The sequence below is a fragment of the Triturus cristatus genome, chromosome 8, assembly GCF_964204655.1.
Source record: "Triturus cristatus chromosome 8, aTriCri1.1, whole genome shotgun sequence".
NCBI lineage: Eukaryota > Metazoa > Chordata > Amphibia > Caudata > Salamandridae > Triturus > Triturus cristatus.
The window spans coordinates 55,814,711-55,833,252 of NC_140591.1; the positions used below are offsets into that span (position 1 = coordinate 55,814,711).

The window sequence follows — 18,542 nt, forward strand, 5'->3', positions numbered from 1 at the left end:
ACAATTATAAAAAATACAACAGAAAGCCAAAATTGCCAGCTGGATGAAATAGCTCAGTTGGGAGAGCAGTAGACTGAAGATCTAAAGTTCCCTGGTTCAATCCCGGGTTTAGGCACATTTTGAACTTCTGCTTTGCATGCCACAAATGCTATTTGGAGTCAACTCATATTGACGTTGTTTATAATGATCAAAACCTTTTATCAAGCTGATCGATAAGACAACCATTTCAACATATTTTTTACATTCTGTCTTTCTGTCAAACTTGCTTCCACCTCTCTTGTATTCAACTTTACCTGCTTTATTTGCCAATTCTTCCTTTAATTGAAAGTAAAGCTTTGCCTGCATCAGCCTCGAGTTCCCCTTATACAAAACTGTTAGTAGTCAGATGACCTAGTTTGCCTACCCTCGCCATATAGGTCTGTGTGTCTGAGTATAAATCCATTCATAGTTTACAAACATCTTCTAACTAACTTGGCTCCTAAAAAGGAAATTCACCCATCAGACCAATTTAGCTGCTGAATAATATTGGACAATTTAACACATAACTGCACATGCAGATAGAATGACCAGGGTCTGCATTTATCTTTAACAATTATCAAAAATACAACAGAAAGCCAAAATGGCCAGCTGGATGAAATAGCTCAGTTGGGAGAGTGTTAGATTGAAAATCTAAAAGTCCCTTGTTCAATGCTGGGTTTCGGAAAAGTCTGAGAGGTTTCTTGCTTCTCGCAAAATATTTCTTGGTATCAGCTCAAGTTTTTCTTTCTTTATTTATCAAAATATTTGATCAACTGATCGACAACATGATCAATTCAACATAGAATTGTCTTTCTGTCCTCCTTCTAAATTTGCTTCCACCTCTCTTGCATTCAGCTTCGACTACAAATGTTTCCTATTTCATGCTTTTTTGTAAAGTAAACTCTTGTCTGCATCAGCTTCCACTTCTCCTTGAACACAGATTTCAGTATTCAGATGACATAGCTTACCTACTCAGGCCAAATACCTCTGTGTAATATGGTGCTAGTCCATTCAGAGTAAAAAAAAAAGCTACCTAACCTGGATCCGAAAAATGCTATTTACCTATTGCACCCGTTAACTGATGAATGATACAGGACATCTTAAAACATAGCTCTAGCATGAGGTTGAGCATCTATTTTCTTGGGAAGTTTAAAAGAAAGGATGAAGACCCAAACTACCAGCAGGCCGAAATAGCTCAGTTGGGAGAGCGTTAGTCTGAAGATCTAAAGGTCCCTGGTTCAATCCCGGGTTTCGGCACAATTTCAACCTCTGCTTTTCATGTCTCGAAAGCTGTTTGGAGTTAAATCAACGCTCTTCTTTATCAAAACCTTTTATCAATCTGATCAACAACACAATCAATTCAACATATTATTTACTTTCTGTCTTCTTTTCAAACTTGCTTCCACCTCTCTTGTATTCAACTATGCCTCATTTATTTGAAACTTCTTGCTTTATTTTAAAGTAAAGCTTTGCCTGCATCAGCCTCCAATTCCCCTTATACAAAACTGTCAGTAGTCAGATGACATAGCTTGTACACCCTGGCCATATAGGTCTGTGTTTCAGAGTATAAGTCAATTCAGAGTTTAGAAAAAAAAATTCTACCTACATTGTCCCCTAAAAAGGATATTCACTCATCAGACCAAGTTACCTGCTGAATGATACTGGACACTTTAACATATAACTATAAACGAAAATAGAATGACCAGGTTCTGTATGTATCGTCTACAATTATTAATAATACATCAGGAGGCCACAGGGACTTGTTGGCTGAAATATCTCAGTTGGGAGATCGTTAGACTGAAGAGCTTAAGGTACCTGATTCAATCCTGACTTTCAGCACAGTGCGAGGGGATCCTACATTCTTGCAAAATATTTCTTGAAATCAGCTCTAGTTTTTTTTTCTTTATTTCTCAAAATATTTTATCAACTGATCAACAACATGATAACTTCAACAAAAAGTTGTCTTTCTGTCCTCCTTCTAAACTTGCTTCCACCTCTCTTGCCATCAGCTTTGATGACGAATTTATCCCATTTTATACTTTTTTCAAAGTAAACTCTTCTCTGCATCAGCTTTCACTTCTCCTTGAACAAAGTTGTCAGTATTGAGATGACATAGCTTACCTACTCAGGCGACATACGTCTGTGTAATACAGTGCTGGTCCACTTAGAGTTTTAAAAGAAAAACGACCTAACATTTATCCCAAAAACGCTACTCACCCATTTCACCAGTTAGCTGCTGAACAATGCAGGACACATTAAAACACAGCTCTAACCTCAGATTGAAAATCCAGGTTCTGCATCTCTGTTCTGGGATTGTTCAAAAAAAGAGGCTGAATACTATAACTGCTGGCAGGCCGAAATAGCTCAGTTGGGAGAGCGTTAGACTGAAGATCTAAAGGTCCCTGGTTCGATCCCGGGATTCGGCACATTTTGAACTTCTGCTTTGCATGCCACAAAGACTATTTTGAGTCAACTCATATTGACTTTGTTTATAATGATCAAAACCTTTTATCAAGATAATCGACAATACAATTAATTCAACATATTATTTACTTTCTGTCTTTCTTTCAAACTTGCTTCCACCTCTCTTGTATTCAACTTTGCCTCCTTTATTTCCCAATTCTTCCTTTAATTGAAAGTAAAGCTTTGCCTGCATCAGCCTCCAGTTCCCCTCATACAAAACTGTTAGTAGTCAGATGACCTAGCTTGCCGACCCTCGCCATATAGGTCTGTGTTTCTGAGTATAAGTCCATTCATAGTTTACAAACATCATCTAACTAACTTGGCTCCTAAAAAGGAAATTCACCCATCAGACCAATTTAGCTACTGAATAATACTGGACAATTTAACACATAACTGCACATGCAGATAGAGTGACCAGGTTCTGCATTTATCTTTAACAATTATAAAAAATACAACAGAAAGCCAAAATTGCCAGCTGGATGAAATAGCTCAGTTGGGAGAGCAGTAGACTGATGATCTAAAGGTCCCTGGTTCAATCCCGGCTTTAGGCACATTTTGAACTTCTGCTTTGCATGCCACAAATGCTATTTGGAGTCAACTCATATTGACGTTGTTTATAATGATCAAAACCTTTTATCAAGCTGATCGATAAGACAACCATTTCAACATATTTTTTACATTCTGTATTTCTGTCAAACTTGCTTCCACCTCTCTTGTATTCAACTTTACCTGCTTTATTTGCCAATTCTTCCTTTAATTGAAAGTAAAGCTTTGCCTGCATCAGCCTCGAGTTCCCCTTATACAAAACTGTTAGTAGTCAGATGACCTAGTTTGCCTACCCTCGCCATATAGGTCTGTGTGTCTGAGTATAAGTCCATTCATAGTTTACAAACATCTTCTAACTAACTTGGCTCCTAAAAAGGAAATTCACCCATCAGACCAATTTAGCTGCTGAATAATATTGGACAATTTAACACATAACTGCACATGCAGATAGAATGACCAGGGTCTGCATTTATCTTTAACAATTATCAAAAATACAACAGAAAGCCAAAATGGCCAGCTGGATGAAATAGCTCAGTTGGGAGAGTGTTAGATTGAAAATCTAAAAGTCTCTTGTTCAATGCTGGGTTTCGGAAAAGTCTGAGAGGTTTCTTGCTTCTCACAAAATATTTCTTGGTATCAGCTCAAGTTTTTCTTTATTTATCAAAATATTTGATCAACTGATCGACAACATGATCAATTCAACATAGAATTGTCTTTCTGTCCTCCTTCTAAATTTGCTTCCACCTCTCTTGCATTCAGCTTCGACTACAAATGTTTCCTATTTCATGCTTTTTTGTAAAGTAAACTCTTGTCTGCATCAGCTTCCACTTCTCCTTGAACACAGATTTCAGTATTCAGATGACATAGCTTACCTACTCAGGCCAAATACCTCTGTGTAATATGGTGCTAGTCCATTCAGAGTAAAAAAAAAAGCTACCTAACCTGGATCCGAAAAATGCTTTTTACCTATTGCACCCGTTAACTGATGAATGATACAGGACATCTTAAAACATAGCTCTAGCATGAGGTTGAGCATCTATTTTCTTGGGAAGTTTAAAAGAAAGAATGAAGACCCAAGCTACCAGCAGGCCGAAATAGCTCAGTTGGGAGAGCGTTAGACTGAAGATCTAAAGGTCCCTGGTTCAATCCCGGGTTTCGGCACAATTTCAACTTCTGCTTTTCATGTCACAAAAGCTGTTTGGAGTTAAATCAACGCTCTTCTTTATCAAAACCTTTTATCAATCTGATCAACAACACAATCAATTCAACATATTATTTACTTTCTGTCTTCCTTTCAAACTTGCTTCCACCTCTCTTGTATTCAACTATGCCTCATTTATTTGCAACTTCTTGCTTTATTTTAAAGTAAAGCTTTGCCTGCATCAGCCTCCAATTCCCCTTATACAAAACTGTCAGTAGTCAGATGACATAGCTTGTACACCCTGGCCATATAGGTCTGTGTTTCAGAGTATAAGTCAATTCAGAGTTTAGAAAAAAAAATTCTACCTACCTTGTCCCCTAAAAAGGATATTCACTCATCAGACCAAGTTACCTGCTGAATGATACTGGACACTTTAACACATAACTATGAACGAAAATAGAATGACCAGGTTCTGTATGTATCGTCTACAATTATTAATAATACATCAGGAGGCCACAGGGACTTGTTGGCTGAAATATCTCAGTTGGGAGATCGTTAGACTGAAGAGCTTAAGGTACCTGATTCAATCCTGACTTTCAGCACAGTGCGAGGGGATCCTACATTCTTGCAAAATATTTCTTGAAATCAGCTCTAGTTTTTTTTTCTTTATTTCTCAAAATATTTTATCAACTGATCAACAACATGATAACTTCAACAAAAAGTTGTCTTTCTGTCCTCCTTCTAAACTTGCTTCCACCTCTCTTGCCATCAGCTTTGATGACGAATTTATCCCATTTTATACTTTTTTCAAAGTAAACTCTTGTCTGCATCAGCTTTCACTTCTCCTTGAACAAAGTTGTCAGTATTGAGATGACATAGCTTACCTACTCAGGCGACATACGTCTGTGTAATACAGTGCTGGTCCACTCAGAGTTTTAAAAGAAAAACGACCTAACATTTATCCCAAAAACACTACTCACCCATTTCACCAGTTAGCTGCTGAACAATGCAGGACACATTAAAACACAGCTCTAACCTCAGATTGAAAATCCAGGTTCTGCATCTCTGTTCTGGGATTGTTCAAAAAAAGAGGCTGAATACTATAGCTGCTGGCAGGCCGAAATAGCTCAGTTGGGAGAGTGTTAGACAGAAGATCTAAAGGTCCCTGGTTCGATCCCGGGTTTCGGCACATTTTGAACTTCTGCTTTGCATGCCACAAAGACTATTTTGAGTCAACTCATATTGACTTTGTTTATAATGATCAAAACCTTTTATCAAGATAATCGACAATACAATTAATTCAACATATTATTTACTTTCTGTCTTTCTTTCAAACTTGCTTCCACCTCTCTTGTATTCAACTTTGCCTCCTTTATTTCCCAATTCTTCCTTTAATTGAAAGTAAAGCTTTGCCTGCATCAGCCTCCAGTTCCCCTTATACAAAACTGTTAGTAGTCAGATGACCTAGCTTGCCGACCCTCGCCATATAGGTCTGTGTTTCTGAGTATAAGTCCATTCATAGTTTACAAACATCATCTAACTAACTTGGCTCCTAAAAAGGAAATTCACCAATCAGACCAATTTAGCTACTGAATAATACTGGACAATTTAACACATAACTGCACATGCAGATAGAGTGACCAGGTTCTGCATTTATCTTTAACAATTATAAAAAATACAACAGAAAGCCAAAATTGCCAGCTGGATGAAATAGCTCAGTTGGGAGAGCAGTAGACTGAAGATCTAAAGTTCCCTGGTTCAATCCCGGGTTTAGGCACATTTTGAACTTCTGCTTTGCATGCCACAAATGCTATTTGGAGTCAACTCATATTGACGTTGTTTATAATGATCAAAACCTTTTATCAAGCTGATCGATAAGACAACCATTTCAACATATTTTTTACATTCTGTCTTTCTGTCAAACTTGCTTCCACCTCTCTTGTATTCAACTTTACCTGCTTTATTTGCCAATTCTTCCTTTAATTGAAAGTAAAGCTTTGCCTGCATCAGCCTCGAGTTCCCCTTATACAAAACTGTTAGTAGTCAGATGACCTAGTTTGCCTACCCTCGCCATATAGGTCTGTGTGTCTGAGTATAAATCCATTCATAGTTTACAAACATCTTCTAACTAACTTGGCTCCTAAAAAGGAAATTCACCCATCAGACCAATTTAGCTGCTGAATAATATTGGACAATTTAACACATAACTGCACATGCAGATAGAATGACCAGGGTCTGCATTTATCTTTAACAATTATCAAAAATACAACAGAAAGCCAAAATGGCCAGCTGGATGAAATAGCTCAGTTGGGAGAGTGTTAGATTGAAAATCTAAAAGTCCCTTGTTCAATGCTGGGTTTCGGAAAAGTCTGAGAGGTTTCTTGCTTCTCGCAAAATATTTCTTGGTATCAGCTCAAGTTTTTCTTTCTTTATTTATCAAAATATTTGATCAACTGATCGACAACATGATCAATTCAACATAGAATTGTCTTTCTGTCCTCCTTCTAAATTTGCTTCCACCTCTCTTGCATTCAGCTTCGACTACAAATGTTTCCTATTTCATGCTTTTTTGTAAAGTAAACTCTTGTCTGCATCAGCTTCCACTTCTCCTTGAACACAGATTTCAGTATTCAGATGACATAGCTTACCTACTCAGGCCAAATACCTCTGTGTAATATGGTGCTAGTCCATTCAGAGTAAAAAAAAAAGCTACCTAACCTGGATCCGAAAAATGCTATTTACCTATTGCACCCGTTAACTGATGAATGATACAGGACATCTTAAAACATAGCTCTAGCATGAGGTTGAGCATCTATTTTCTTGGGAAGTTTAAAAGAAAGGATGAAGACCCAAACTACCAGCAGGCCGAAATAGCTCAGTTGGGAGAGCGTTAGTCTGAAGATCTAAAGGTCCCTGGTTCAATCCCGGGTTTCGGCACAATTTCAACCTCTGCTTTTCATGTCTCGAAAGCTGTTTGGAGTTAAATCAACGCTCTTCTTTATCAAAACCTTTTATCAATCTGATCAACAACACAATCAATTCAACATATTATTTACTTTCTGTCTTCTTTTCAAACTTGCTTCCACCTCTCTTGTATTCAACTATGCCTCATTTATTTGAAACTTCTTGCTTTATTTTAAAGTAAAGCTTTGCCTGCATCAGCCTCCAATTCCCCTTATACAAAACTGTCAGTAGTCAGATGACATAGCTTGTACACCCTGGCCATATAGGTCTGTGTTTCAGAGTATAAGTCAATTCAGAGTTTAGAAAAAAAAATTCTACCTACATTGTCCCCTAAAAAGGATATTCACTCATCAGACCAAGTTACCTGCTGAATGATACTGGACACTTTAACATATAACTATAAACGAAAATAGAATGACCAGGTTCTGTATGTATCGTCTACAATTATTAATAATACATCAGGAGGCCACAGGGACTTGTTGGCTGAAATATCTCAGTTGGGAGATCGTTAGACTGAAGAGCTTAAGGTACCTGATTCAATCCTGACTTTCAGCACAGTGCGAGGGGATCCTACATTCTTGCAAAATATTTCTTGAAATCAGCTCTAGTTTTTTTTTCTTTATTTCTCAAAATATTTTATCAACTGATCAACAACATGATAACTTCAACAAAAAGTTGTCTTTCTGTCCTCCTTCTAAACTTGCTTCCACCTCTCTTGCCATCAGCTTTGATGACGAATTTATCCCATTTTATACTTTTTTCAAAGTAAACTCTTCTCTGCATCAGCTTTCACTTCTCCTTGAACAAAGTTGTCAGTATTGAGATGACATAGCTTACCTACTCAGGCGACATACGTCTGTGTAATACAGTGCTGGTCCACTTAGAGTTTTAAAAGAAAAACGACCTAACATTTATCCCAAAAACGCTACTCACCCATTTCACCAGTTAGCTGCTGAACAATGCAGGACACATTAAAACACAGCTCTAACCTCAGATTGAAAATCCAGGTTCTGCATCTCTGTTCTGGGATTGTTCAAAAAAAGAGGCTGAATACTATAACTGCTGGCAGGCCGAAATAGCTCAGTTGGGAGAGCGTTAGACTGAAGATCTAAAGGTCCCTGGTTCGATCCCGGGATTCGGCACATTTTGAACTTCTGCTTTGCATGCCACAAAGACTATTTTGAGTCAACTCATATTGACTTTGTTTATAATGATCAAAACCTTTTATCAAGATAATCGACAATACAATTAATTCAACATATTATTTACTTTCTGTCTTTCTTTCAAACTTGCTTCCACCTCTCTTGTATTCAACTTTGCCTCCTTTATTTCCCAATTCTTCCTTTAATTGAAAGTAAAGCTTTGCCTGCATCAGCCTCCAGTTCCCCTCATACAAAACTGTTAGTAGTCAGATGACCTAGCTTGCCGACCCTCGCCATATAGGTCTGTGTTTCTGAGTATAAGTCCATTCATAGTTTACAAACATCATCTAACTAACTTGGCTCCTAAAAAGGAAATTCACCCATCAGACCAATTTAGCTACTGAATAATACTGGACAATTTAACACATAACTGCACATGCAGATAGAGTGACCAGGTTCTGCATTTATCTTTAACAATTATAAAAAATACAACAGAAAGCCAAAATTGCCAGCTGGATGAAATAGCTCAGTTGGGAGAGCAGTAGACTGATGATCTAAAGGTCCCTGGTTCAATCCCGGCTTTAGGCACATTTTGAACTTCTGCTTTGCATGCCACAAATGCTATTTGGAGTCAACTCATATTGACGTTGTTTATAATGATCAAAACCTTTTATCAAGCTGATCGATAAGACAACCATTTCAACATATTTTTTACATTCTGTATTTCTGTCAAACTTGCTTCCACCTCTCTTGTATTCAACTTTACCTGCTTTATTTGCCAATTCTTCCTTTAATTGAAAGTAAAGCTTTGCCTGCATCAGCCTCGAGTTCCCCTTATACAAAACTGTTAGTAGTCAGATGACCTAGTTTGCCTACCCTCGCCATATAGGTCTGTGTGTCTGAGTATAAGTCCATTCATAGTTTACAAACATCTTCTAACTAACTTGGCTCCTAAAAAGGAAATTCACCCATCAGACCAATTTAGCTGCTGAATAATATTGGACAATTTAACACATAACTGCACATGCAGATAGAATGACCAGGGTCTGCATTTATCTTTAACAATTATCAAAAATACAACAGAAAGCCAAAATGGCCAGCTGGATGAAATAGCTCAGTTGGGAGAGTGTTAGATTGAAAATCTAAAAGTCCCTTGTTCAATGCTGGGTTTCGGAAAAGTCTGAGAGGTTTCTTGCTTCTCACAAAATATTTCTTGGTATCAGCTCAAGTTTTTCTTTCTTTATTTATCAAAATATTTGATCAACTGATCGACAACATGATCAATTCAACATAGAATTGTCTTTCTGTCCTCCTTCTAAATTTGCTTCCACCTCTCTTGCATTCAGCTTCGACTACAAATGTTTCCTATTTCATGCTTTTTTGTAAAGTAAACTCTTGTCTGCATCAGCTTCCACTTCTCCTTGAACACAGATTTCAGTATTCAGATGACATAGCTTACCTACTCAGGCCAAATACCTCTGTGTAATATGGTGCTAGTCCATTCAGAGTAAAAAAAAAAGCTACCTAACCTGGATCCGAAAAATGCTATTTACCTATTGCACCCGTTAACTGATGAATGATACAGGACATCTTAAAACATAGCTCTAGCATGAGGTTGAGCATCTATTTTCTTGGGAAGTTTAAAAGAAAGGATGAAGACCCAAACTACCAGCAGGCCGAAATAGCTCAGTTGGGAGAGCGTTAGACTGAAGATCTAAAGGTCCCTGGTTCAATCCCGGGTTTCGGCACAATTTCAACCTCTGCTTTTCATGTCTCGAAAGCTGTTTGGAGTTAAATCAACGCTCTTCTTTATCAAAACCTTTTATCAATCTGATCAACAACACAATCAATTCAACATATTATTTACTTTCTGTCTTCTTTTCAAACTTGCTTCCACCTCTCTTGTATTCAACTATGCCTCATTTATTTGAAACTTCTTGCTTTATTTTAAAGTAAAGCTTTGCCTGCATCAGCCTCCAATTCCCCTTATACAAAACTGTCAGTAGTCAGATGACATAGCTTGTACACCCTGGCCATATAGGTCTGTGTTTCAGAGTATAAGTCAATTCAGAGTTTAGAAAAAAAAATTCTACCTACATTGTCCCCTAAAAAGTATATTCACTCATCAGACCAAGTTACCTGCTGAATGATACTGGACACTTTAACATATAACTATAAACGAAAATAGAATGACCAGGTTCTGTATGTATCGTCTACAATTATTAATAATACATCAGGAGGCCACAGGGACTTGTTGGCTGAAATATCTCAGTTGGGAGATCGTTAGACTGAAGAGCTTAAGGTACCTGATTCAATCCTGACTTTCAGCACAGTGCGAGGGGATCCTACATTCTTGCAAAATATTTCTTGAAATCAGCTCTAGTTTTTTTTTCTTTATTTCTCAAAATATTTTATCAACTGATCAACAACATGATAACTTCAACAAAAAGTTGTCTTTCTGTCCTCCTTCTAAACTTGCTTCCACCTCTCTTGCCATCAGCTTTGATGACGAATTTATCCCATTTTATACTTTTTTCAAAGTAAACTCTTCTCTGCATCAGCTTTCACTTCTCCTTGAACAAAGTTGTCAGTATTGAGATGACATAGCTTACCTACTCAGGCGACATACGTCTGTGTAATACAGTGCTGGTCCACTTAGAGTTTTAAAAGAAAAACGACCTAACATTTATCCCAAAAACGCTACTCACCCATTTCACCAGTTAGCTGCTGAACAATGCAGGACACATTAAAACACAGCTCTAACCTCAGATTGAAAATCCAGGTTCTGCATCTCTGTTCTGGGATTGTTCAAAAAAAGAGGCTGAATACTATAACTGCTGGCAGGCCGAAATAGCTCAGTTGGGAGAGCGTTAGACTGATGATCTAAAGGTCCCTGGTTCGATCCCGGGTTTCGGCACATTTTGAACTTCTGCTTTGCATGCCACAAAGACTATTTTGAGTCAACTCATATTGACTTTGTTTATAATGATCAAAACCTTTTATCAAGATAATCGACAATACAATTAATTCAACTTATTATTTACTTTCTGTCTTTCTTTCAAACTTGCTTCCACCTCTCTTGTATTCAACTTTGCCTCCTTTATTTCCCAATTCTTCCTTTAATTGAAAGTAAAGCTTTGCCTGCATCAGCCTCCAGTTCCCCTTATACAAAACTGTTAGTAGTCAGATGACCTAGCTTGCCGACCCTCGCCATATAGGTCTGTGTTTCTGAGTATAAGTCCATTCATAGTTTACAAACATCATCTAACTAACTTGGCTCCTAAAAAGGAAATTCACCCATCAGACCAATTTAGCTACTGAATAATACTGGACAATTTAACACATAACTGCACATGCAGATAGAGTGACCAGGTTCTGCATTTATCTTTAACAATTATAAAAAATACAACAGAAAGCCAAAATTGCCAGCTGGATGAAATAGCTCAGTTGGGAGAGCAGTAGACTGAAGATCTAAAGGTCCCTGGTTCAATCCCGGCTTTAGGCACATTTTGAACTTCTGCTTTGCATGCCACAAATGCTATTTGGAGTCAACTCATATTGACGTTGTTTATAATGATCAAAACCTTTTATCAAGCTGATCGATAAGACAACCATTTCAACATATTTTTTACATTCTGTCTTTCTGTCAAACTTGCTTCCACCTCTCTTGTATTCAACTTTACCTGCTTTATTTGCCAATTCTTCCTTTAATTGAAAGTAAAGCTTTGCCTGCATCAGCCTCGAGTTCCCCTTATACAAAACTGTTAGTAGTCAGATGACCTAGTTTGCCGACCCTCGCCATATAGGTCTGTGTGTCTGAGTATAAGTCCATTCATAGTTTACAAACATCTTCTAACTAACTTGGCTCCTAAAAAGGAAATTCACCCATCAGACCAATTTAGCTGCTGAATAATATTGGACAATTTAACACTTAACTGCACATGCAGATAGAATGACCAGGGTCTGCATTTATCTTTAACAATTATCAAAAATACAACAGAAAGCCAAAATGGCCAGCTGGATGAAATAGCTCAGTTGGGAGAGTGTTAGATTGAAAATCTAAAAGTCCCTTGTTCAATGCTGGGTTTCGGAAAAGTCTGAGAGGTTTCTTGCTTCTCACAAAATATTTCTTGGTATCAGCTCAAGTTTTTCTTTCTTTATTTATCAAAATATTTGATCAACTGATCGACAACATGATCAATTCAACATAGAATTGTCTTTCTGTCCTCCTTCTAAACTTGCTTCCACCTCTCTTGCCATCAGCTTTGATGACGAATTTATCCCATTTTATACTTTTTTCAAAGTAAACTCTTGTCTGCATCAGCTTTCACTTCTCCTTGAACAAAGTTGTCAGTATTGAGATGACATAGCTTACCTACTCAGGCGACATACGTCTGTGTAATACAGTGCTGGTCCACTCAGAGTTTTAAAAGAAAAACGACCTAACATTTATCCCAAAAACACTACTCACCCATTTCACCAGTTAGCTGCTGAACAATGCAGGACACATTAAAACACAGCTCTAACCTCAGATTGAAAATCCAGGTTCTGCATCTCTGTTCTGGGATTGTTCAAAAAAAGAGGCTGAATACTATAGCTGCTGGCAGGCCGAAATAGCTCAGTTGGTAGAGTGTTAGACAGAAGATCTAAAGGTCCCTGGTTCGATCCCGGGTTTCGGCACATTTTGAACTTCTGCTTTGCATGCCACAAAGACTATTTTGAGTCAACTCATATTGACTTTGTTTATAATGATCAAAACCTTTTATCAAGATAATCGACAATACAATTAATTCAACATATTATTTACTTTCTGTCTTTCTTTCAAACTTGCTTCCACCTCTCTTGTATTCAACTTTGCCTCCTTTATTTCCCAATTCTTCCTTTAATTGAAAGTAAAGCTTTGCCTGCATCAGCCTCCAGTTCCCCTTATACAAAACTGTTAGTAGTCAGATGACCTAGCTTGCCGACCCTCGCCATATAGGTCTGTGTTTCTGAGTATAAGTCCATTCATAGTTTACAAACATCATCTAACTAACTTGGCTCCTAAAAAGGAAATTCACCAATCAGACCAATTTAGCTACTGAATAATACTGGACAATTTAACACATAACTGCACATGCAGATAGAGTGACCAGGTTCTGCATTTATCTTTAACAATTATAAAAAATACAACAGAAAGCCAAAATTGCCAGCTGGATGAAATAGCTCAGTTGGGAGAGCAGTAGACTGAAGATCTAAAGGTCCCTGGTTCAATCCCGGGTTTAGGCACATTTTGAACTTCTGCTTTGCATGCCACAAATGCTATTTGGAGTCAACTCATATTGACGTTGTTTATAATGATCAAAACCTTTTATCAAGCTGATCGATAAGACAACCATTTCAACATATTTTTTACATTCTGTCTTTCTGTCAAACTTGCTTCCACCTCTCTTGTATTCAACTTTACCTGCTTTATTTGCCAATTCTTCCTTTAATTGAAAGTAAAGCTTTGCCTGCATCAGCCTCGAGTTCCCCTTATACAAAACTGTTAGTAGTCAGATGACCTAGTTTGCCTACCCTCGCCATATAGGTCTGTGTGTCTGAGTATAAATCCATTCATAGTTTACAAACATCTTCTAACTAACTTGGCTCCTAAAAAGGAAATTCACCCATCAGACCAATTTAGCTGCTGAATAATATTGGACAATTTAACACATAACTGCACATGCAGATAGAATGACCAGGGTCTGCATTTATCTTTAACAATTATCAAAAATACAACAGAAAGCCAAAATGGCCAGCTGGATGAAATAGCTCAGTTGGGAGAGTGTTAGATTGAAAATCTAAAAGTCCCTTGTTCAATGCTGGGTTTCGGAAAAGTCTGAGAGGTTTCTTGCTTCTCGCAAAATATTTCTTGGTATCAGCTCAAGTTTTTCTTTCTTTATTTATCAAAATATTTGATCAACTGATCGACAACATGATCAATTCAACATAGAATTGTCTTTCTGTCCTCCTTCTAAATTTGCTTCCACCTCTCTTGCATTCAGCTTCGACTACAAATGTTTCCTATTTCATGCTTTTTTGTAAAGTAAACTCTTGTCTGCATCAGCTTCCACTTCTCCTTGAACACAGATTTCAGTATTCAGATGACATAGCTTACCTACTCAGGCCAAATACCTCTGTGTAATATGGTGCTAGTCCATTCAGAGTAAAAAAAAAAGCTACCTAACCTGGATCCGAAAAATGCTATTTACCTATTGCACCCGTTAACTGATGAATGATACAGGACATCTTAAAACATAGCTCTAGCATGAGGTTGAGCATCTATTTTCTTGGGAAGTTTAAAAGAAAGGATGAAGACCCAATCTACCAGCAGGCCGAAATAGCTCAGTTGGGAGAGCGTTAGACTGAAGATCTAAAGGTCCCTGGTTCAATCCCGAGTTTCGGCACAATTTCAACCTCTGCTTTTCATATCTCGAAAGCTGTTTGGAGTTAAATCAACGCTCTTCTTTATCAAAACCTTTTATCAATCTGATCAACAACACAATCAATTCAACATATTATTTACTTTCTGTCTTCTTTTCAAACTTGCTTCCACCTCTCTTGTATTCAACTATGCCTCATTTATTTGAAACTTCTTGCTTTATTTTAAAGTAAAGCTTTGCCTGCATCAGCCTCCAATTCCCCTTATACAAAACTGTCAGTAGTCAGATGACATAGCTTGTACACCCTGGCCATATAGGTCTGTGTTTCAGAGTATAAGTCAATTCAGAGTTTAGAAAAAAAAATTCTACCTACATTGTCCCCTAAAAAGGATATTCACTCATCAGACCAAGTTACCTGCTGAATGATACTGGACACTTTAACATATAACTATAAACGAAAATAGAATGACCAGGTTCTGTATGTATCGTCTACAATTATTAATAATACATCAGGAGGCCACAGGGACTTGTTGGCTGAAATATCTCAGTTGGGAGATCGTTAGACTGAAGAGCTTAAGGTACCTGATTCAATCCTGACTTTCAGCACAGTGCGAGGGGATCCTACATTCTTGCAAAATATTTCTTGAAATCAGCTCTAGTTTTTTTTTCTTTATTTCTCAAAATATTTTATCAACTGATCAACAACATGATAACTTCAACAAAAAGTTGTCTTTCTGTCCTCCTTCTAAACTTGCTTCCACCTCTCTTGCCATCAGCTTTGATGACGAATTTATCCCATTTTATACTTTTTTCAAAGTAAACTCTTCTCTGCATCAGCTTTCACTTCTCCTTGAACAAAGTTGTCAGTATTGAGATGACATAGCTTACCTACTCAGGCGACATACGTCTGTGTAATACAGTGCTGGTCCACTTAGAGTTTTAAAAGAAAAACGACCTAACATTTATCCCAAAAACGCTACTCACCCATTTCACCAGTTAGCTGCTGAACAATGCAGGACACATTAAAACACAGCTCTAACCTCAGATTGAAAATCCAGGTTCTGCATCTCTGTTCTGGGATTGTTCAAAAAAAGAGGCTGAATACTATAACTGCTGGCAGGCCGAAATAGCTCAGTTGGGAGAGCGTTAGACTGAAGATCTAAAGGTCCCTAGTTCGATCCCGGGTTTCGGCACATTTTGAACTTCTGCTTTGCATGCCACAAAGACTATTTTGAGTCAACTCATATTGACTTTGTTTATAATGATCAAAACCTTTTATCAAGATAATCGACAATACAATTAATTCAACATATTATTTACTTTCTGTCTTTCTTTCAAACTTGCTTCCACCTCTCTTGTATTCAACTTTGCCTCCTTTATTTCCCAATTCTTCCTTTAATTGAAAGTAAAGCTTTGCCTGCATCAGCCTCCAGTTCCCCTTATACAAAACTGTTAGTAGTCAGATGACCTAGCTTGCCGACCCTCGCCATATAGGTCTGTGTTTCTGAGTATAAGTCCATTCATAGTTTACAAACATCATCTAACTAACTTGGCTCCTAAAAAGGAAATTCACCCATCAGACCAATTTAGCTACTGAATAATACTGGACAATTTAACACATAACTGCACATGCAGATAGAGTGACCAGGTTCTGCATTTATCTTTAACAATTATAAAAAATACAACAGAAAGCCAAAATTGCCAGCTGGATGAAATAGCTCAGTTGGGAGAGCAGTAGACTGAAGATCTAAAGGTCCCTGGTTCAATCCCGGCTTTAGGCACATTTTGAACTTCTGCTTTGCATGCCACAAATGCTATTTGGAGTCAACTCATATTGACGTTGTTTATAATGATCAAAACCTTTTATCAAGCTGATCGATAAGACAACCATTTCAACATATTTTTTACATTCTGTCTTTCTGTCAAACTTGCTTCCACCTCTCTTGTATTCAACTTTACCTGCTTTATTTGCCAATTCTTCCTTTAATTGAAAGTAAAGCTTTGCCTGCATCAGCCTCGAGTTCCCCTTATACAAAACTGTTAGTAGTCAGATGACCTAGTTTGCCTACCCTCGCCATATAGGTCTGTGTGTCTGAGTATAAGTCCATTCATAGTTTACAAACATCTTCTAACTAACTTGGCTCCTAAAAAGGAAATTCACCCATCAGACCAATTTAGCTGCTGAATAATATTGGACAATTTAACACATAACTGCACATGCAGATAGAATGACCAGGGTCTGCATTTATCTTTAACAATTATCAAAAATACAACAGAAAGCCAAAATGGCCAGCTGGATGAAATAGCTCAGTTGGGAGAGTGTTAGATTGAAAATCTAAAAGTCCCTTTTTCAATGCTGGGTTTCGGAAAAGTCTGAGAGGTTTCTTGCTTCTCACAAAATATTTCTTGGTATCAGCTCAAGTTTTTCTTTCTTTATTTATCAAAATATTTGATCAACTGATCGACAACATGATCAATTCAACATAGAATTGTCTTTCTGTCCTCCTTCTAAATTTGCTTCCACCTCTCTTGCATTCAGCTTCGACTACAAATGTTTCCTATTTCATGATTTTTTGTAAAGTAAACTCTTGTCTGCATCAGCTTCCACTTCTCCTTGAACACAGATTTCAGTATTCAGATGACATAGCTTACCTACTCAGGCCAAATACCTCTGTGTAATATGGTGCTAGTCCATTCAGAGTAAAAAAAAAAGCTACCTAACCTGGATCCGAAAAATGCTATTTACCTATTGCACCCGTTAACTGATGAATGATACAGGACATCTTAAAACATAGCTCTAGCATGAGGTTGAGCATCTATTTTCTTGGGAAGTTTAAAAGAAAGGATGAAGACCCAAACTACCAGCAGGCCGAAATAGCTCAGTTGGGAGAGCGTTAGACTGAAGATCTAAAGGTCCTTGGTTCAATCCCGGGTTTCGGCAAAATTTCAACCTCTGATTTTCATGTCTCAAAAGCTGTTTGGAGTTAAATCAACGCTCTTCTTTATCAAAACCTTTTATCAATCTGATCAACAACACAATCAATTCAACATATTATTTACTTTCTGTCTTCTTTTCAAACTTGCTTTTACCTCTCTTGTATTCAACTATACCTCATTTATTTGAAACTTCTTGCTTTATTTTAAAGTAAAGCTTTGCCTGCATCAGCCTCCAATTCCCCTTATACAAAACTGTCAGTAGTCAGATGACATAGCTTGTACACCCTGGCCATATAGGTCTGTGTTTCAGAGTATAAGTCAATTCCGAGTTTAGAAAAAAAAATTCTACCTACATTGTCCCCTAAAAAGGATATACACTCATCAGACCAAGTTACCTGCTGAATGATACTGGACACTTTAACACATAACTATAAACGAAAATAGAATGACCAGGTTCTGTATGTATCGTCTACAATTATTAATAATACATCAGGAGGCCACAGGGACTTGTTGGCTGAAATATCTCAGTTGGGAGATCGTTAGACTGAAGAGCTTAAGGTACCTGATTCAATCCTGACTTTCAGCACAGTGCGAGGGGATCCTACATTCTTGCAAAATATTTCTTGAAATCAGCTCTATTTTTTTTTTCTTTATTTCTCAAAATATTTTATCAACTGATCAACAACATGATAACTTCAACAAAAAGTTGTCTTTCTGTCCTCCTTCTAAACTTGCTTCCACCTCTCTTGCCATCAGCTTTGATGACGAATTTATCCCATTTTATACTTTTTTCAAAGTAAACTCTTGTCTGCATCAGCTTTCACTTCTCCTTGAACAAAGTTGTCAGTATTGAGATGACATAGCTTACCTACTCAGGCGACATACGTCTGTGTAATACAGTGCTGGTCCACTTAGAGTTTTAAAAGA

At 37.4% G+C, this 18,542-nt stretch overlaps 4 non-coding genes across 4 annotated transcripts; all 4 read left to right on the forward strand.

Moving 5' to 3' along the window:
• Positions 1-4,115: 4,115 nt before the first annotated feature.
• On the forward strand, positions 4,116-4,188 carry TRNAF-GAA (transfer RNA phenylalanine (anticodon GAA)). The gene has a single exon. It is a non-coding gene; the product is annotated as a tRNA-Phe (tRNA).
• Positions 4,189-9,949: 5,761 nt separating this feature from the next.
• On the forward strand, positions 9,950-10,022 carry TRNAF-GAA (transfer RNA phenylalanine (anticodon GAA)). The gene has a single exon. It is a non-coding gene; the product is annotated as a tRNA-Phe (tRNA).
• A 1,096-nt stretch (positions 10,023-11,118) lies between these two features.
• TRNAI-GAU (transfer RNA isoleucine (anticodon GAU)) lies at positions 11,119-11,191 on the forward strand. Its single transcript has one exon. It is a non-coding gene; the product is annotated as a tRNA-Ile (tRNA).
• Positions 11,192-17,546: 6,355 nt separating this feature from the next.
• TRNAF-GAA (transfer RNA phenylalanine (anticodon GAA)) lies at positions 17,547-17,619 on the forward strand. Its single transcript has one exon. It is a non-coding gene; the product is annotated as a tRNA-Phe (tRNA).
• The last annotated feature ends 923 nt before the right edge of the window (positions 17,620-18,542 follow it).